The 23,015-nt window shown below is 40.2% G+C and overlaps 1 protein-coding gene across 1 annotated transcript in view; it reads right to left on the bottom strand.

Annotated features, from left to right (window-relative positions):
- Window positions 1-23,015, bottom strand: part of HCRTR2 (hypocretin receptor 2) — a 78,100-nt gene that overhangs the window by 54,243 nt on the left and 842 nt on the right. The gene's annotated exons all lie outside the window — the stretch shown is intronic.

Below are 23,015 nucleotides of genomic sequence, written 5' to 3' on the forward strand. Positions count from 1 at the left end.
ACAAATGTAGTCAAGGACAATCAGGGGTTTGAACAGGCAGCCCTTGCAACAATTGATATTAACGGGATTTAGTGAGTACAGCAACAGAAGGGATGCCAGCCATCGAAAACGCAACATCGGCAGCTCTACCGGGACTAAAGATAGGTGTTGAAATCCCGATGCCTATCTAAATCCCGATGCTGGAATCTTGACAGCTGCCATCTCGAAGGTACACCAGGGCATCTTAGTTATTAGTTTCGGGGAGGAGGTTAGGTACCACAGCGAGTTAGGCTTAGGCTTTGGGGAGTGGGAGGTTAGGCATTACTGGGGGCTTAGGGTTAGACACTAAGGGGGGATGGTTAGGTTTAGGCAACAAGGGGGGATGGTTAGGTTTAGGCATTAATGTGGAGTTTAGGATTAGGGTGCGGGGTGGGGGGGCTTAGGGTTAGGGTGCAAGAAAGGAAGGCTAGTTTGGGAAGGTGGGAGGGTTAGTATGCTTACCCGACCCTGGTCAGGATACCGAGCATCGGGATGCTGCTGTTGGCATTTTCACAGTAGGCATCCCGACTGCCGATATTTCATACCCAACCCACTATTAACATATGCCTTTCAAATAATAGATACTTTAAGAAGAGCACTGACAATTCATTTCCAATGCCTTGGAACAAATGATGGAGAGGAAGAAATTGGAATCAGAAATGTAGGCTGGGTAACAGAGAGAGAGAAAATTGTGTTGAATTTGTAATTTCATGAATATGATTATTGTGAGCAAATTCTGACCATGTGACCAAATTTTCCCAGTCCTTTAGATGTGCATAAATAAAAGTGTGAGAATAGTGCTCATGGATCTCATTCACTCTATCTATTTGTCCATTAGATTGGCAGTTATAGGCAGAAAAAACATCCAATTGTATCGTATTGGTAGCTGAATACCTCCCATTACTTTGCAAAACCTGATCAGATACTGTTTGATGAAAGGTGGTGAAGAAAGCATGATAGCTTCAATGATAAAGAGCTGCTCCAAAATAATTGCAAAATGCAGACTACAGTTATGCGAGTAATTAAATTTGACATCTTAAAATGTTCTCTGCTGCAGTTAACTCCAAAATTACTGGCACCTGTCAAAAAGAAATTGTGCAAAAGCAATAAATATATGATAATCAATTACAGATGTGTGTCAGCCCCCATGATTTGGTTTTGGATCTGTGTTAACTTTGTGTTTTGGTTCTGGCAAAACTGCCCTCACAGGTTTTGGTTTTGGATCTGTATTTTTTTTTAAAAATGATAAAACTGCAAAAATCACATATTTGAGCCTGCTTTTGTTCCTACAGTATTATTAACCTCAATAACATTGATTTCCAGTCACTTTTGACCCCCTCACACCTCACAATATTATTTTCATCCAGTTTAGGCCAAACTGGCTGACTAAGCTAAGCGACAGCAGTGCGTGGCACAAACACATGGCAGTTCAACTTCCAACATGGCACATCTCAGAAACAGAGTAACACTGCAGTGGCAGACAGAATGGCAGTTAAATAAACTATATTACCCCATATTAGAAACCAAGAATGTCTTAAATATTCAAGCACTAGCTCATAGGCCTGAGGGAAGTGGAGTATGTATGTAGTGAAGGCAGGGAAAGAAAGGATTGATTTGTTTGTAAATGTAATTTATTTTTTTCATTCCAAAGCAAATTTATGATGGAGGAGGGGAGAGCAGTTATAATTATAAGAAAAAACAGATCCGAGAAGTGGAAACAGTTGTTAAAAAGCAGGCATCTGAAATCTCAATGAATGTTGATTGATTGATTCATTATTAAAACTTGGATGAATATGTCCAATGTTTTGACCAAAAAATCAACTTGGTGGTTCATAATTTAAAAAAAAATTAAAGCGGCATGCAGGAAATGCTTTCTATGGTCCTAAAAATTTTTGGACATTTTCAGCATTCAGCAATCGCATGTTGAAGATTTCAGCAGCTGTGGCAGTTCAACTTCCAACATGGCACAACTAGGAAACAGAGTGGCACTGCAGTGGCAGACAGAGTGAAAGTTTAATACATATCTGCCCAGATTCATTGATGCTCATAGTGCAGCAAATCATGATATGTGTGGTGCGAGACAACCTCCCGCAGTCGGGGGCCCACATTAGCATCTCCATTCAATCCTATTGAGTTGCACTCCCACGAATGGGGATGCGCCATAGTGTAGCATGGCACATAGCAAGATTCCCTGGCAAGTTTGTGCTCTGATCAGCAACAATGAACCTAGGCACATCTGTATAAGCTATACAATGCTATAGAATGTTTTCATTAATCAAGAACTAGATCAGAGGCACAAGGGCAGTACAGGTAAATGGAGGTGGCGTATGTAGTGGAAGAGAGATTGATTGAGTAATTGATTGATTAAGCATTATTTTATTACTGCAATAAAAAAACAAAGCAGAGAAGAGGAAATGCTATTAAAATAACAAGCACCCAAAATGGATGAATGTGATGCAATAATTAATTGATTGATGTATTGATTAATTAATAAATGATTGATTAAGAAAATAAAATTTAAGGCCATAAAAGATTGCATTGTTAATAGATGTAGATTCCTCCAAAGAAAGATCAGCCAAAAAACTTGATAGGTGCACTGCAGAGCAGCTAACTCCAAATCAGCCTACTTACACCTGCTGTCCATACTACCCCCTACCCACCATTAGGTGACACACCCCTGTAGTACATTTTTAATTTTAAGTCCATAAAGGATTACATTGTCAGTATCCAAGGATACAAGGGCTGAAAGATTAAAGAGAAGCCAATAAACTTAATAGTTGCATTGCAGAGTAGCTAACTCCAAATCAGCCTAACAACATATATGAGGAGGCTGACCTGCTGACCGTACTATACCCCCCCTAATTGGGTAACACACCCCTGTAGTACATTTATGAGCACCAGGGAGTCTGAGTATGAGGGGTAATACACACAACATTTAAAAGACAAATCAAAACAACTGGCCACCAACTGCAACAAACTGTGCAGATATAAAGGCGGTGGGCCCTGACCTGCTGACCATTAGAGTTCCTAAACACTTCTGTATCATGGCATAAATTTTTTAGATCACACAAATTTTTTTTATTTGATTTTGATAAAAATAAGACAGATAAATAAAAACTGGCCACCAACTGCAACACACAGTGCAGATATTAAGGTGGTAGCCCTTGATCTACTGATAATTCATGTTCTTAAACACATCAGTATCACAGCCTGAAAACACAAAAAAATGTGATTTTAATAAAAGTAAGATATATAAATAAAAAACTGGCCACTAATTGCAACACACTTAGCTCACATTGTGTGGAGACACAGCGCTTATATGTACATGAGCAAAAAACGCACTTGCGGACAGCACACAGACAAAGTACAAACAATAGTAGAAAACATTTTATTTCTACTTTTTTTAATTTGCAGCTAAGCTGACACTGCATGCAGTCACAACGCTTTTATGTACATGAACAAAAACACACTGGGGACAGCGCACAGAGGAAGTACAAACAACAATAGAAGAAAGTATAAGAAAAAAACTCTTTACATTTGCAGCTCAGCTGACACTACGCAGATTCACAGTGCTGATATGTACGTGAACAAAAATGCACTGGGGGACAGCACATAGACGTAGTACAAACAATAAAATAAAATATTTATTTTTAACTTTTTAAAATTTGCAGCTCAGCTGACACTGCATGAATTCACAGTGGATATATATATACGTAAACAAAAAATGCACTGGGGGCAGTGCACAGACATAGTACAAACAAACAAGAAATGAGGTGGAAAGGATGGATACAGCACAGCAGTCACTGGAGGTGGAAAGGATGGATACAGCACAGCAGTCACTGGAGGTGGAAAGGATGGATACAGCACAGCAGCCACTGGAGGTGGAAAGGATGGATACAGCACAGCAGCCACTGGACACATTTTTGCTTCTCCGGCTAACAGCCTAAATTATATGGAACATTCAATTGCTCATTTCATACTGTGGGACTGATTATTTCAATCATTTCTGATCATTGGAGCTGTCAGGGAGCTCAGTGAACAAAGAATTATGCTGAGGGATTTCCCTTGATGTTATAAATCCTTTTTTAGGAAAACTGCTGTGGTTATCTCACTATTTTTTCTTTATTTTCACATTCAAATTTCTCTTGATGTATTATATTGAATATATGTAGAATTCTATAAAGGTTGTATTTCCTTTTTTATGTAAATTGTATTTTCATATGTTTTAGCATTATAATTGTCAGATTAATAATTTATTATCTATTAAATACTATTGTACTTTATTATATATATGGGCTCATCTATTTTCATTTACGTAATATGTTCCCTTCTCTAGTGCTGTCTATGTTTTCCATATAGTAGTTTTTCATTGGTTTGCCACCTGATTTTGACAGCTGTGTGAGGGTCATTTATTTTATTTTAATTTCACACCAATCAGCGCCATTGGCTATTTTCTCTAAACAGCCACTGGACACATGGTGTGGATGGACACAGCAGCAGCCACTGGACACAGAGAATGGAGTGGGCACAGCACAGCAACAGCCACTGCAGGTGGAGAGGATGGATACAGCACAGCAGCCACTGGACATGTTAGCACAAACTGGAGTCGGTGTGAAATGGTGTACGAATCACCGCAAGAGGGACTTATATAGAATCCAATACCCATGAGAATCCGACGCCGGGATTATGACATTTTGCCTCAAGTTGGAATCTGGGAACACACGAGCCTACACTCTGATCCACTTGGATCCATGAAGTTTGGGAGGGCTGTTTATTATATATATATATATATATATATATATAGTAATAAATTGCTTACCATTAATATAACAGACGGCGTTCCTAGAAGACTGTTTTCAAAAACATATTTGGCAAAATTATTAACACCACTAAAGAATATTTCAAACTAGCTGGGATACCTGGAGTTGCCTGGTTTGAAGACTGGACCCTGAAGTACACCTGCAGCCTTTATTTGTCCTCATTTATAACCCCATTCCATTGATCCTGAAAAGGAACCCACTGTTTGCTAATATACATGCACACAGTGGTATAATTACCGTGGGTGAAAGGGGTGTGGCTGCTATGGTGCCGAGCTGCCTCTGTGGCCCACCGCTCCCCCTGTACCCAGTCATGCACACAAGGCGGGGCACTGAAAGGGGTTCGGGTTTCAGCTGTGTGGATTTGGTGCTGGCCCACCAGCTGATAACAGCTGGTGCACCAGCAGGCATATATGCCGTTGCCGGTCGTGAGGCAATAAGAGCTCGCAGACCAGCAGCCAATCAGCAGTGGCGGCTCCTGATAGGCTCGTGACTGGCACCAGCTTCAAAATGCACCTGCATTGTCTGTCTATGTCTGCCACTGGCTGCCAGTATGCCAGCTGTAATAAGCTGGCGGCCCGGTTCCAAATCCACACCAGCTAGCTGCTGATGGCACAAAGGGGGAGGTGAGAGGCTGCTGGAGGGACATGGGGAGGTGAGTTGCTGGGGGTGCTAATGTGTAAAGGGCATTTCTGTGTGACATACTTTTATAAGGGGCATTATTGTGTAGCATAATGTGTAAGGGACACTACTATTGTGTTGTATAAAGTGTTATATGGGGCACTACTACTATGTGGTATAATCTGTAAAGGGAATTACTGTGTGGTATAATGTGTAAGGGCCATTGCTGTGTGGTATAATGTATAAGGGGCACTACTACTGCATGGCATACTGTGTATAAGGAGTACTACTGTGTGGCATAATCTGAATGAGCTCTGTGTGGCATAACATGAATGGGCTCTGTGGAGCTAGGTCTATCTATAATTGGCGTTGCCTATCATAAGCCTACGTGCTTCTTTTGAGGAGACTTCCTCAAGATGGAACTAATAGGATCCCTTCGAGGGTGCCTCATGGTTCGTGGTCATAACCCCGAAAGTATCCTCACCTCCTCACCACAAAGGACAGCTCTGGGAGAGCTGTCCTTTGCTAAAATCATCATGCATATTGGGATACTAAATGCTGGTATGCATGTGATGATTGGCAGGATGCATCGCATCCAGAATGCTATACTTGATGCTTCCCGCTCTATGTGAAGTATTGTCTGATATATCGTTCCAAGGCAGATCGGAATGATACATCATACATATCATATAGTGTGCATACATGATCATTCCTTCACAATGGTCATTCATTGTATCATCCATTGCACTGCAGATGGGATGATGCAATGAATGACGTCGTGCCTTTACATGCAGCATGTAATGATATATCGCACCATCATATATCGGATCATGCAGTGTGTACAGCGTCTGCACACACTGTTGTTGTAGAACATCACAATTCTTTTTTAATCATAACAAAATGTGAGGATTAAACCAAATAAGGAAAAAAGGACTGTCAAATGTTCAATCTACAAACTGACTTTTCGAGCTTTGTATATTCAGTGGCGGCTCTTACCCATCTTGATGAAGGCGCTGCCCACTGTGCTGCAGTCTGGACATCCGGAGTTCTAGCCTGCCCATGTTGCGCTGCCTGTCAGGTCCATTGTGCATGCACAGGTGCCAGGACCGACCGGCTTCTAAGTATTGCATTGACTGCAGGTAGGACAAATGGACAGATGGAAAGACAGGGGAGTGGTTTCCCACTGGAAGTGCTCGATCTGTTAACTGTGTTTGGAACTGGCAGTCCAGTTTCTATGTCTGTCCTGTGTGTGATTAGCAGATAGCAGATAGTGCTTCCCATAGGAAGTCACTGATAGTGCAGCCAGGTTATGGACTGCAACTGGCTCCCTAGATGTGATGGATTTTACTGGGTGTGCTGCAGCCCCTAGGTAAAATCCACCACTGCTATAATCCAGAAATATGGTAATGAAATATGGTATTTATCAAGTAGTATTTGCAGGATACATGTGTGTTTGGGGGATATCAGCAGATAGTATGTATCACTGAATATACTGTACCATGGAGGGACCACAGCAGATTTCCGACCGCAGCTGCAACCCCCATAGCTGTCAGATTTACCAAGCTCTGGAATGCAGAGCAATCCGGAGGTTGGCCCTGATAGGATAACACCATATCCAGATGGTGAGAGGGTGCAAATGCTTGGTCAGCAGAATTGCCCCAGCTCACGATATAGAAGGGAAATGATTGCTTTTGCGATCATTTCACTTCTTTACACATCACAGGGACAGGCTCCTTTCATGGCCCTTATCCTTGCATGTGATAGATTTTTGCTTATCCCTGTACTATACCTCCTTGTGGTAGATTTACTAAAGCTTCTCAAGTAGACAAGTGTTGGTGTTTCCCAAAGCAACCAATCAGATTCTGTCTATCATTTCTCCATTGCATCCTATAAAATAGTAGAATGCAATAAAGAAATAATAGCTAAACTCTGATTGGTTGTGTAAATCTATCCCCATGTGCGTAAAGTGGTGGTTGGGAATCACGGCTCAATTTAGACCCTCTATGCGATCGCATGCAGCCAAAGTATGCAAATCCCCCCATCGCATGGCAAGGCATTAGCAAGCCCACTATGTCTTGCCGTGTGATCACAGTGTGTATTTAGACGCCCACCAGCCTGTCTTAAGACACCCACTTTCCCACATCATCTCCAGGAACTGTATGCAACAATCGGTAACATTGAGTACCATGGGAAGCGAACGCAGTACTTGTGGTTGACCATACCCCACTGCAAGCACTGCGAGTGCTTCAGTGTGTAATTCAACCAAGTGACGTGTACAATGACGCTGCATCTTTATTATGTACACCTCTGAAACGTGCCTGCGTTCGCACCACCACACCTCTGTTTTCATCGACCATCCCCTGACACCTCCCATAAACGGCTTGTCCTGTCACTCCTTCTAGCTAGCTGGCTGTGCGCAGTGAGCGAATGCTTCCTGATCACATGGACTAGTTTGCGCACTGCTATACATGCGCACATTGTGAAACATCAGCAGCTACGTGCGAATGCAGCCTGGCGAGCGGGTCTGAATCGGGCCCTCAGTGCAATGCAAAATTAGGCCAAACACATTAACCAGTAAGTGGCTAGTACTTTTTCCAAATATGTCCTCAAAATAGTTGTTTTTATTATTATCAGATTTTGTAAATAACAGATATTTATACCCGATTCAGTATAACTTTAATAACCATTATGCCAATTACTTAATAAAAGGATGCAGAATCAGGGTTAAATACTGTAGCTGTTATTTACATCATTTGATCACTTAAAACTGCTCAATTTAAGGGACATCTTTTGAAAAAAAAAAAGCACTTTTATTCACACCAGAATGTCTTTATTTTTTTAAACTTTATAAAACATAATTTAGCTTACACTTCTTGCAGGACTTCACAGTCTTGCAAGTAGAGCAGCCAGCAGCAGGAGGTGGACAGTCCTGAGATTCACTTATCATTACTGCAGGCTGGGAGACAGAGAGAGAGCAGGCTGGAAGGCGAACTTATCAGGATTGCCTATTGCAGCTGCCCCCTCCCACCAACACCAGCAGTGACTGTGGCTGTGGGAGAGATTGGACATCACAGCATCCTCCCTTAGCCCTTTAAATTTGAGCTACAGGAAGACTTGCCCTTCTGTACAATGCCTGGGAGTAGGAGGCTGCCGTGGCAACTGAGGGGTAGGCGGCATGTACTGAACCCAGCCACAGCTGATGTGGCCAGGCCAGGCACCTTGTTAAGGATGTCCAAGCAAATGTGGCTCATTTAGACTTACTATATATGCTTATACAGATACACGAGTTAAAAACCCTTAGTTATGTTTTCCTCTGGTACATCACAACCAATCTGTGAGTTGTGTGTGATTACTAAGGCTGTTCTGTGTTTGCTGACTACCCTGCTTCCCTCTCTGATTTTCTTTTACTTTGCAGTTGTGGTGGAGTAGGACTGGCAGATCAAAAATACATTGGCATAGCTAGCACACTCTTTCATAGTGGCATGTTGACTCATAGCCTCTTTTCCAAATAGGTCTCCTTTAGACATAGTTATAGAGGAGATGTGTTAACTTCTGGGCTATGCACCCAGGGGTAGCTCTCTGACCCCCTTGTTACACTGTTGGTATCGCTGAGTGGCAAAGCCTTAATGGTATATCCTGGTCTATTTGCCCATTCATCTCCTGCTACCATTCTTCTCTCTAGTTTAGTTTTGTTATCAACAAATGATGACCACATTTTAAATTACATATTGTTATCTTTGTCATTATTTATTAGTATTAAGTTATGTTTATTGGTGTTTATATAAGGGTACAAGCTTTTGTATGCCATAACAGTGTGTACACACCTGAACGACTTGTAATTGGACCTATTATACATCCAATTTCCCTTGAGGCTAGAACATATGATATTGAGCATTCACACTGTCCAGTATGGCATACGACCAAACAATATATTGTATTATTTGATCACATACTATTTGTTGCTGCTCCCCTACACACTACAATGATCACTGGCAACATATGACCTCAAAATTGGCCAAATCAAACCGACATATCATCTGATCATCTGGTTGGCTGTACACGCTACACGATTCACACCTAATCGCATGCGATATCTTCTGGTTGGACTGCAACACGGCCAACCAGAAGTTGTCCCATACCACCCGCGGGAGTGCGCAATATTGCGTACACACTAGCCGATATGCACAATTTGCTGTGCCGATACAGCAAATCCCGCCAATATCGGCAAAGTGTGTAGCCAGCCTAAGTCTTCTGACACCTCACCTATGTAATTTTATTTGTTATACTGAGAAAATGGAGTACCTGTATCAAATTATATAAGATAATGTTGTGCATTTTATTTGAGTTTAACTATCTATTGTTAGGAAAAAGCAGTTAGCTCTTATGTTCTCCTTATGTGGCCAATAAAAAACAATTACCGGCTGAGTTGAAGAACTGGCAACAGACATTTCTTATAAATGTGGAAGCAGAAAAGAAAACAGGTGTTGTGTTTGGTGCAGTGCACTGAAGAAAAGTCAATATAAATATAAGAACTGTCCGTTGCCAGTTCCTCAATTCAGCTGGCAATTGTTTCTTTTTGGCCACATAAGGACAGTCTTCCATGTTGAAAGTTTTCCTATTCAGGGATAATTTTTAATGCGTTACTTGTGTGATTTTTTTTTATTAAAACAGGTGTTACACTATATGCAACCTCTCTTTTATACTGGGTACACATACAATTGTGCTGAGAATTGTGGATAAAGGGCGTGATTCATTTTAGATCACAATTGCAACAGTGTACGCAGATCGGCTGATGGTGCATACTGCGCATGAGTATGCACCGCATTGTGCAAGTGTGAAGTTAGCATTGCGATTTTACTGCGATCACTTATGCAGATACAAAGCCATCTCAGAGTGAGTAACGAGAGGTCAGCGGTTGGTGATGCGGAAGTGGTCAGAGAAATGCAGGCGTACCAGTCCGTTTGAGCGCTGTTACTTGGGCGTGCATAAATTTGCCACTGCGATGGCATACGCAACTTGAGTACTCACTGCGTGCGACGAGGTTAGCAATATCTAAGCAAGGTCAGACCTGCTGTAATTCTGCATGAGGGCCCGATGTACAGTCAGGTCCATAAATATTGGGACATTGACAGAATTTTCAGATTTTGGCCTCTATTCACCATCACAATGGCTTTGAAATGAAACAAACAAGATGTGCTTTAACTGCAGACTTTCAGATTTAATTTGAGGGTACTTACATCCAAATCGGGTAAACGGTGTAGGAATTACAACAGTTTCAATATGTGCCTCCCACTTTTTAAGGGGCCAAAAGTAATGGGACTATCAACTCAAAAGCTATTTCATGGACAGGTGTGGGCTATTCCCTCGTTATTTCATTATCAATTAAGCAGGTAAAAGGTCTGGAGTTGATTCTAGGTGTGACATTTGCATTTGGAATCAGTTGGTGTCGACTCTCAATATGAGATCCAAAGAGCTGTCACTATCAGTGAAGCAAGCCATTATTAGGCTGAAAAATCAAAACAAACCCATCAGAGAGATAGCAAAAACATTAGGTGTGGCCAAATCAACTGTTTGGAACATTGTTAAAAAGAAAGAACGCACCGGAGAGCTCAGCAACACCAAAAGACCCGGAAGACCACGGAAAACAACTGTGGTGGATGACAAAAGAATTATTTCCCTGGTGAAGAAAAACCCCTTCACAACAGTTGGCCAAATCAAGAACACTCTCCAGGAGGTAGATGTATATGTGTCAAAGTCAACAGTCAAGAGAAGACTTCACAAGAGTGAATATAGAGGGTTCACCACAAGATGCAAACCATTGGTGAGCCACAAACACAGGAAGACCAGATTAGAGTTTGCCAAACAACATCTAAAAAAGCCATAACAGTTCTGGAACAACATCCTATGGACAGAGGAGACAAAGATCAACTTGTACCAGAGTGATGGGAAGAGAAGAGAAGGAAAGGAACTGCTCATGATCCAAAACATACCACCTCATCAGTGAAGCATGGTGGTGGTAGTGTCATGGCGTGGGCATGTATTGCTGCCAATGGAACTGGTTCCCTTGTATTTATTGATGATGTGACTGCTGACAAAAGCAGCAGAATGAATTCTGAAGTGTTTCGGGCAATAGTATATGCTCATATTCAGTCAAATGCTTCAGAACTCATTTAACGGTGCTTCACAGTGCAGATGGACAATGACCCGAAGCATACTGCAAAAGCAACCAAAGAGCTTTTGAAGGCTAAAAAGTGGAATGTTATGCAATGGCCAAGTCAATCCCCTGACCTGAATCCGATTGAGCATGCATTTCACTTGATGAAGACAAAACTGAAGGGAAAATGCCCCAAGAACAAGCAGGAACTGAAGACATTTGCAGTAGAGGCCTGGCAGAGCATCACCAGGGATGAAACCCAGCGTCTGGTGATGTCTATGCATTCCAGACTTCAGGCTGTAGTTGCCTGCAAAAGATTTGCAACAAAGTATTAAAAAGTGAAAGTTAGATTGTTTAAGTTAGATTGTTGTTAGGATTGTTTAGTTTATCCCATTACTTTTGGCCCCTTGAAAAGTGGGAGGCACATATAGAAACCGTTGTAATTCCTACACCGTTCACCTGATTTGGATGTAATTACCCTCAAATTAAATCTGAAAGTCTGCAGTTAAAGCACATCTTGTTTGTTTCATTTCAAAGCCACTGTGGTGGTGAATAGAGGCCAAAATATAAAAATTCTGTCAATGTCCAAATATTTATGGACCTGACTGTATATGCAGGACTGCAAGGTATTACAGAAGTGAGATAGCGGTAGTGGCCGTCTCTATGCTGGATGTGCGGTGGCTTTGCGATTGCAATCATTAGCATATTTTCATAGCACACTTGCGTGTGTAATCACAGCTGCTATCGCCATAGCAATCGAAATAGCCCCAAAGAGAGCACTATATAGAGGGGAAAAGAGCTAACCTTACTATTTCCTAATGATAGAGGTCACAAGATTGCCTTGGATGCTATCCCCAACACACACATAAAAAGCTACCCATTGACAGTTCTTTACTTAAGTTGGTAACTGTTTCAGTTCCACTGTTTATGTATATACGTCACTATTGAATGTTATTGTAAGATCGTCATTTTGTTTTGGGTGTTACCATATTCTGCTTTGAGAACAATTGGTCACATGTGTAGGAGAAAGGAGATTTTTAGTTGCTAATGACAATGAATACAGACTGTTAAATGTGGATACAGAGGAGGAGGACCTCATTGTGTAACATCATTCTATGATGTCAGAATACTCTGACAAGGATTTCCTGCTGGGTTTTATTGGAGAAGACACATTTTCCATCCTTTTTCTTCTGCATATTTATAATATTTTTATTGTATTGTGACCTACGATGCAAACAGTCATATTTGTTGAGGCACTTCTAGGGGTTTGGGCGTCAAGATGTTATCAATTATACATCACATGATGCACATCAGCCAATAACTGTATTGGCATTATTATTATTTTTTTTAAATAATTCAGTTGCAAGCATGAGGGCAGCTAATGGACAGGTACACCTATGTGAGACTGTCTATCAGGAACACCATAAAAACCAGCGCATATGGGCTGTGCAGTCACAATTTTGGACAGTCCTGGTTATTTCAAGCTCCTTCTGCCAGTTCCAATAGTGATAGAGCTATCTTGATAGGACACAGCAGCATAGCCACAAAAGGATTAGGAGATGTATGTGCAGTATTACCTTCTAAATGTTTGACTATAAAATTTGGTGATTCCCAATACTCTTAATTTTAGCATTTTAAAAAAACAGCGATAACTTTTTGCCACCCAGTAACCCACATTCACCCCAATGTGAGAAGCAGCCAAGAGGCGAACAACTCAGAGTCACCTGTAATTGCTCTGTGTATCAGGGACGTGCAGTGAGGTCAATGGATAGGGAGGCACTGGCGAGTATCAGAGCCAGACTTACCCACACATATATGAACCTTACCCCACTTGCATAGATCTCCCCCCACTCACACAGATCCCTCCACACACCCAGATTCCCCATAGCACAGATCCCCCTCACACATATCTCTCACTAGCACAGAAGATCCCCCCCTAGCACAAAAGATTACACACACACACATACACACATCTCACCCTAGCATTCTCATTCCCAACCCTTCTCATATTTTTCTCCTTTGTGTATTTCCTCTGTCTGCACATTCTAATTTCCTTCTCTCCTCAGTGCTGCTGCTGAGCTCTGATGCCTGAGTACTTCATGTACTGGTCACCTGATCATCAGAGGTGTCCATCAGAGCTCTAGGCATACCCCGTCAGAGTGAGGCATGCCTCCATTAGCTCTTTTTCTCTGTGTTTTACTGGCTGCTTTGTGGCCCAGCCCCCAGCTCCAGGCAGTGTCTGAGCTATCAGAGGTGAGGCTGTGCTCTTATTGCTTCATCTCTCATATATTCCTGTATTTCTAGGGAGTGCTGCAATTTTGGTGAGTTTTGCCTATAAAAAACAATCAAAATAATACAAAGAAGCTATTTATAAGTTATAAGTATCTTCTTTGTATTATTCTAATCATTTTTATAGTCAAACCTCTGCAGTCTGACAGGGTGTATAACAGGGGAGGTCCACTATACATGACTTCACGTCCCTGCTGTGTATGCAGCACTGAATGCATGCACAGTCTGCTAAAAATAACATGATTCGTCCGCATTGGAAATTGCAACTCAGAATCAGGCTTGGTCCAGTATATGTTTCAGGACACAAGTTTGCACTGTGTTAATGAATTTATAATGTGCAACAATAGAGGTTAACGTTATAGGTTATATGTTGTCCTTCATACTTAAAGAATGAGTGGTAAATGTCAAAATAATGCCAAATTTATGGCATTCTGCGACTTGCAAGCTTATTATAATTTAATTAAAGGAAAATAGTGTTATCTTTAGAAATGTGTGTGCTGTAATAGGACCTCTGGCAAATACTTGTTGCATTTTGCTGTAGAACCTTCTACATTTCTGCATTAAATAAAATTCAGCTTGATTAGTAATTCAGAAAAGAAGAACACAAATGTATATGATGCAAGATAAAAAGAGATGTTGGATAAAGACACAAAAATAAAATCTAAAAGAATATACAGCTACTTTATAAACAGTGCGGGAAGAACTAGCTACAGAATGAAACATTAAAAAATAACATTATAAAATACATTTATATTGTTATATGAATAATCTTCGCTTCTTCTCCTAAGCAGCAGACAGCAAGATGGTTATGGGGCCAGCACGTGGGTACAGTACAGTATGCTGTGACCCAAATTAAATACATCATAATGGGATTTTTTGTCATTTGGAAGCAGGGTTATGTTGCTATTATTTTGATTTAAAATTCTAAGTTTAGATCTTTTAAATCTTATGGTTGATTTTTACATATTGTGCAAAATGCAAAAGAACAGACTATATTGTCTGTAAATATTAATGTTAGGAAATTTGAGTTACACATTACAGGACAGTGTATGTAGGCATAGTGGGATTCCTGTACAAATGCAGCAGTACTATACACAAATATATTTTAATGTAAGCCTGAATGATTACACAACACTAACTAGAAGTAGACAAATATATAAATTTAAGGTTGTGTGAGATATACAACTTTGTTATGAGTAGGTTGGATTGACAAATGCAGCTTATACTGTGCATCATACATCATAGTGTACATTATTTAGAATTGGTCATTTAGAATTGCCATGCTCTTTATTTAGATTTGGTTGTAATTACATCTGGCATATGCATTACATGACTGCTAATGATTTTTGATTCAGCGCATCTCAATATGCTGTGACTATAAAATAAATATGTAAATGCACTTTTTTTGCAGTAGGCATTTTACATCTGCTGTTTGGAACAGTAATGAAAGCAATGGCAGTCAAGAAACTTTTCATACATGTTGGAAATAATTTGAAAGCCCATAAAACATTGTACAGCTTTCAGACATATGGGTTATGGCCAGTTTAAAACAGCAGTTACTTTTTTAGGGTCTCAGAAAAGACCACATTTAGAATTATATATTCCAGGAATAGGACCAAAGATTGCTCAACAGTCTCATTCTCAAGTTTGGCATATAATCAATTTTCTTGTAGCCACTGCAATTGAACTGACATTTTAGCTGTGTAAGACTAAGTCTAGAGAGTGAATTAGAATATTGTTTTAGTAAACTATAAAACATCTGAACATAAACTGACTCAGGAAATGTAATTAATGAAATGTTAAAAGACCACAGGAACATTGTATGGGTGAAAAGCATTACAAGGTGTTCCAAGTGGCCAGAATACTGTATTATTATGAGATCTATTTATAGTCATTTCCCTCAGTCCCCTGTAGTTGATACAGGATTATAGATGATGGCCCATTTCTCAACAAAAAAGGGCTTCAGGGGAAGTAAAATATTTGCAAATCAAAGTTCTTTCTAAAACCTCTTTAATGTACACCTGACCTTGTGTAGGTTACAGGTAGGACCTCTAGAATGAGTGGAACCTGCAACTACTGCAGATTGATGGACCAAAGCTAATGCAACTAAATTAAGACTTTCCAAAACACTAATTTCAAAGAATTAGTATTGTTTGGTGATTAATTAATTGTTTTATAGGAATATTTATTCCTTACTCAAAGGGGGGGGGGGGGGACATGGTAGAGAACTGTATATGCCACTTTGACATATTCAGAATTTAAGTTTCCAGGCTGTAGTTCAATCTATGAACTGTATTGATCTATTATCCCCTGCAGGCCTTGAGATCTCCATTGTAGTGCATCAGCAAAGGAAAGCTCAAGGCACAGATTAGCTGTAAATATGTACAGTAGCACAGAGTGTGTAAGAACAGAATTAGCTCTTGAAGCTGCAGTACTTTCAATATCTGAGTCAGTGCAGCTAGACAGACATTCCAGAAACTGAATAATGTTTCTTGGCATCCTTCCTGTAAACTTGTTCATACAGGGGCTGATGCTCAGTTGTACGCAATGTGGCTGTAGTTGTGGGCATAGGTGGAAGCCTGAGTTACTACTTTATGCTGATGCCAGGATCAAACCATCATCATTAGTAGTGGCACTTGCACCAGCCCCATGCTAGGTGCAAGAGACCCATCAGAAACAGGCTTCCCTTCTTTATAAATCTCAGGAAAGCACAGAGGAACTCCCACAACTCACCTACTACACTCTCAGGACACAGCTCTTTTGTGTGTGTACCGATGGACACCACTCAGTTGCCACCCAGTAATGTCCATTTCACATAAATAGAGAACCGGACAAGATCCATCTGACTCAGATGGAGATACAGAAACACGTAGACTAGCTTCTGTGCATGTGCTGTATGCTAGTATGCTAAAACTCTTTATTTGCATATGTGAAAAGAGATGCATCCAATTTGCGATCAGTTCCACAGTGACTTATCAGCCAATGTAGACATAATAATTTCAGTGCGATCCATACTGTAGACTCAGCAAAAACTCAATCACAAGTAGTGAACCTACAGTACCTTGCTGCTACTCTTTAGTATTGGTTCCCCTGGGGGTTAATGTATTTACAATCTTTTTCATGAGATAAAGCTGGGGTAGACAAAGTTTTTCTCTTTGGGTGCAGGACATCCAACATTACAAGGGGAAAAAGAAAAATCCAGAGTGCCACCACCACTACAACACTTACGAAGGTAATAGATGGGTACTAAACATTTTATAGGCTTCCCTGACCTTCATTTTTTAAAGCTATTAGCTCAGGTAAGGTTGATAACTTGTCATCTGGAGACAAAGACATGCTTCAGAACTTTGTACTGTTATTCGACTGTGAGAAGGACTAACTGTAGCAGGGTTCACTCAGCCGAGGCCAAGGCATTGCTGGGTATGCAGGCCACATTGGTCCTTTGGTTTGGAGAAGGTCTAGCATTTTAAAAAACTCTCTTCTGTGAAGGAAGCAGGTGGAGTAGGAGGGGAACAATAGGCCTGATTCATATGTAGATGCAAATGCCATTGCAGTTGTGATCTCTCACGGATTGCAATTTTGAAAATATGCTATTGACTCACTCGCCATCCAGTGTTTACAGACGCCAACCTAAAGCATCTCAAATCCGCCACTTACGCAAACATCAGAAACATCAAACGCAGATCAACAATTCAATTGCTGCACATGTAGGGTGTGGCTTACATGCATGCGCAATGGCTAACAATCGCTCAATCTCTGAAAATATAGGCTTTGCATCCACATCTGAATCAGGCCCGGAGCGTATGGTAAAAGAGGGACTGACCCTATAGAGGGACACTGTAAATATCATCAAGTGCCCACCTTGTAGAACTAGTGCCAAGGCCTGAGATAAATCATATTGCTGCAGGACTTCCACAAGCTGCATACCCCAAGCTCTCCACAAAGCAATCAGTTGACAAGGGATAATTCAGGGGAAAATTAGGTACAGAAACAATGGAGTTAATGCCTGGCAAGAATTCAAGGGTCACCAGCATGCAGAAGTAGTCAGAAAGGAAGAAAGGTAGGTAATGAGTTATCAGAACTGCACATTAGACAACAGTACTAAGAAGCACAACTACTGTATACCAGTGTTTACCCTTCCAAATGGTGGCCACATGTTTGGGAAGAGGAAAAGAAGGATGAGGCACAAGATTGGAATAGGGCTGGTGATATGGACTGGATGGGCAAGGTACAGGGTGGCATCTGCCCCCTGAGTCAGTAAATATCTGCTGCCACATAGTACACATACACATATTTGGTAACCGGGAAGTACTTTAGGCTGAGGATGTTCTCTGGCCTCTCCTATTTTGTTTATAGCATTCTCTGCATTCCGATCTGGGGTCTAATTTTATTACACTTTTATTAAAAGGTATATTGGACACTGTAATAGTATTTGTTTTGTTAGATAAGGCTGGCAAGGGTTGTATATGTGTATAGCTTCTTGGCATATTTTTTTTCATATAACTCATTGGTAATTTAAATTGCACCCACATTAGACCATCCACCCCTGAATTGCTTTTGTTGTGTCCATTTTTCCATTGTAATGGGCTGGTAGAAAAGTCAGTGCCACTGAAAATATATATCAAGCCAATAGAATCTTCAAATCCCCAACATCCACCACGATAATGAATACCTACTGTATGTAACATCTTGTGATAGTACTGAGGAAAAGTAATTTTAACATTAATGCCTACAGTGTTAATGTTAAAAAAGTGACCTGCTCACTGGATGGTGCTGCTTCCTTCCAATCCCTCTAATACCCCTTTTCCACCACTTGAGAAACCCGGGTTATTGCTGTGTTATCTCGGGTCATGGCTCAGTGAAAAAGGCTCCTAGGAAAAAATCCCATGTTGTCTAACCCGGCATTTCTTCCCGGGTCTCAAGCAGGGTTTTATGCGGGTAAGGCTCAGTGTAACGGTTACCCTGAGCCGGCAGAGCTAAGATCTTACAACATCCTGAGTCAAGCCTGCGGTGGAAATGGGGTTCAAGCTACTGTGTCATGACTTGAAAGTGGTATAATACCACTTTCAGACCTACGACCCAGGAATTTTCCTGCTCAGACCCGGATTTTTCAACTCAGCAAAATCCAGGGTTTTTGTTCAAGACCCCCTTTCACACTACACCTAAGACCTGCCTGGATCTACCCTGGTATTCTAACAGGCAGGACTGACAGGCTGCTCTCATGTCACGCTCATACACACACGTACATGTCATACACACACAAACACACTCATACTCACACAAATCACAAACTCACACCACACATCCAGCCACCAGACCTCACAACAACAGGCAGTGTCTTTGTAGCTAGTGTGTCACAGCTGCTTCAACACTGTATATTAAAAATTGGCTGTGCAATCTAATAACCTATACCAATAAAATAGTCACTATGTAAAATAATCCAATATTTTATTGCCACAATCTCTAGAAAAACATTAAACATGAAGCTTCATAAAGTCTATAGAAAAGACATTGTAAAATACACATAAGATGTTTGACCCATAAGATGGTAACTGTGTCAATGCAAATGAACAATATTTTGTAAGTTTGTTACTACTGTTCCTCTACAATAGCTGTTCTCAATGCATAAGTCTTGATGTAAAAAAAGTCTTATATTAGTGAAGTAAAAATGCTCCAATGGTGGAAATCAATGCTCAATTGTTAAAGAATGTTACCGTCATCAGTGTACAATGCTGGTGGTAGTTATTAGCAACCGGATCAGCAGAGACAAATGATCACAAAGTAGCTTCACTGTTCTATTTTGTATGTGCAGGCTGCCTGTTAATTGTGTATTCACTCTGCTCCAAGGGTCTGGTACCTGGCGGCAGTTACAGTGCACTGTCGCCCAGTGTAATAGCCAGTTGTTGTAGCGGTATATAGACAGCGGCTTGTAGAAATACATGTTGCCGCTGATGTTACCAGTCAACGACCACTGCTTAGAAGGGCCAGTTGCAGTGCAGCAGGTACTAAATTCGCTATCAGGCAATCATACACCAAGTGAGGCTATCAGTCTGGCTGTCTAGAACCCTTGTTGAGTATTCCCACTGAACAACATAGAGGGGGACAGTTGGATATTAAGGTAATAGGCTCAACGCATTTCGGTGCTGTTTAGCACCTTCGTCAGGAGTATAGTGTGCCATTTGCAGGGAAGATCCTTATAAAAGCCTCCTTCTGATTGACCACAGGTGTCCCGATTTTAGTAGTTTACAAGTGTATCTTCTATTGAAGCTTATTTTAACCATGCAGTTGGATTGGTACAAATACTGAAGTATATCCAATTAGTTATACACACTGCAGCATTGACCTATACCTCTTTTTTAATCCATTGGGTACTTGGTCTTCACCCCTTGTTATAAGGGCTGTCAAACCATTGAATCTCCCCCCAGATCAAGCGCTGAAAGATTTTTCTATTGTTGGAGGACGCCCCGCACCCTCCAGGCAGCCCTGCCCCTTCCATACAGCCCTGTACGGCCAGTCAGAGGCCTCTAGGTGCGACCAGGGAGTGAAATCATGGGTCACACCATTCAGACTTAAATCGGGTTGTCTACCCTCGACTTACATCCTGAGAAAAACCCTGGTCAATAGCAGGGGCACTGACATGGGAACGTGTTCCCGGATTGGTGCCTTTCAGACATAAGCAAGACCTGGGTAGTTTGGCCAAGCCCCGGCAAAAACATGGGAATATCACTATGTTTGAAAGGAGTGTAAGTGATTTTTCTTTTTTCAAATTTTCATAGGTGTAACCTGGGGGTCTGTACTCTAATGTTTAAATTAACTAATGGATGCGCACAATTACAGACTTCTTTGGCCAGACAGGTAAGGTGTCTCCGCTTGTCACATTTAATTACTAAACAGTTAAAAATATGTATGTGTAATACCCCTTTATGGCTGCAAGGGTTTGCTTGGGCATGTAGAACCACAATAGATGGCATATCTGCTTCTCCAATGGTCCCTATATTTTACAGTTACAATAACTCCAGCACCCACAACCCAGCAGGGCAGGAACAGTGTTATTCTATATGCAGCAAGGGGGAACACACTCATTAGCTTTCTGTGGTCTTTTCAAAAGGCTCTAGAGTAGACCTATGATGAACAGGCTGGAGCTGGTTCACAATATAAACATTTCTCTGTTATAGTGATATCTGATCAAGTCTGTACAGCATAGTTCTGGGTACTGATTTGGGGGAAGGGGGATCATGTTTTGTTTTATATAAATGTCTTAGAAATTTATTTGTTTAACCACTTCACTGCAACATTGTGCTGATCCCATATTTTATGTCTGTGCTTGTCTCATTCCAACATCAAAATCAGTAAGTGTTTATCAAGTTATATTTGCTCTATTAAACTGTAAAATTACATTTATTAAAAATGGTCAAAAACTGTGTGTGTGTGTAGGGTGGGGAGGGTTACTGAAATTTCGAGAAAATGAACTATAACACCACAAAGAAATTCTGTATTATTTCACATTCCCAATATAGCAAAAATTAGGATTCACCATGCAGATTTTCATGATACCATCTGCATTATTATTTTTTTTCTTTAGCAATTATTCTCTTACAATGTGTGATTCATATAGTAGCCCAACAATTTCAGAATGGGGGAGACATGGCACAATGTCATTTTTGCATAGTATAAAGTGATATGCCTATGACACAAGGGCAATTTATGTGAAACTGTATATGTATTATTATTATTAATTATTATTATTATTATTATTATTATTATTTGCACAAAGCCAAGTTCATTTTTTCTAGTGTAAATCCGACTTATATCCAACTTTAAATCGGTCCCTAATATGATGCATAATGGCACTGGAATAATTGATTTATGACATTACCTGACTGTGATATCAGTAACAATAGATGTGCTCAGTCTCTTACAACAATGCTTCTCATTTGAGCAGCTGTAGTTAAATATGCCTTTAAGATAACCTTGGAACAAATCTACCATGAAATCTACATTTAAATTTGCATAGTAACAAAGGTCCTAAGTTTCTTAATATTGAATAAGGGCATTACTACTTTGTTATTACTGTTATTGTAAATCATATAACATTTTCATTGTGTAGTGATATATGAAAGTGCAAGCTTTTGTTTTTCAATACATACATATACTGTATATCAACAGCTACAATATTGTACCAAAGAAAGAGAAAACCGTGAAAAACCTTGTTTCATGTATATAAGAAAGCAGCATTAATTCCGCACCAAAACACTAGATGGCTCTGTGCACTCATGTAATATAAAAAGTGAAATTCTCCAGTTTAGCCTGTGTCAGTTTCACATTTTTTCCTTTGCAAAGTAATATTTAATCACATTAAAACAAATAGGAATAAAACAGAAATTATTTATTTCAAATAATAAGATAGAATAAATTACATTTTAATTGCATTAAAGCCATAACAATCATATACAATTATTTTAAAAATAAAATGGTCTTTGAATGGTTTACCTAGTTTTCTCTCACAGCAAATGAACACCTATAAATGGCACATTGTCTATTAAAATATATTTTATCACATAACTCAAATTGAGAGAAATCTGCAATAAAATCGGTACCAGAGGTTATTCTGAACTACTATCAACAGTCCATACTCCAATTACAGCATATTCAATCTTTTAGAAGGCATATACAGTTATGACCTTGTGATATGTTAATACATTATGTTTACCAAGTTTTAAGTGACTTCAAACACAAACCAGTAAAACGAGTAAAGTGTTCTAACACAAATCAGTGTAAAACAGGAATTACAGTACATATTTGAACCTGACCGTACAGAGACATCTATATTTAATAAAAACAGCTTTATTGTAGGTTTCATTCATTATAATCAGAAACGCAATGACTAGCACTTTAGTCCATTAGCATAAACAAGCTAAAAGGTGATTTATAATCCTCCAGTACATTATACAGAGGGACCTTCTATACAAAACATGATTACGCTATTTATAACCATGTTGGCAGCAAATGCACTTTAGTATACATTACTTTAGAATCGATAATACAACTTCCCTTGTGGCATACAGTAACTGATGCTAGACAGTTACTGAATTTACTCAAACCAACAACAAGCTTTA

The sequence above is a fragment of the Taudactylus pleione genome, unplaced genomic scaffold, assembly GCF_031769625.1.
Source record: "Taudactylus pleione unplaced genomic scaffold, aTauple2 ptg000244l, whole genome shotgun sequence".
Taxonomy (NCBI): domain Eukaryota; kingdom Metazoa; phylum Chordata; class Amphibia; order Anura; family Myobatrachidae; genus Taudactylus; species Taudactylus pleione.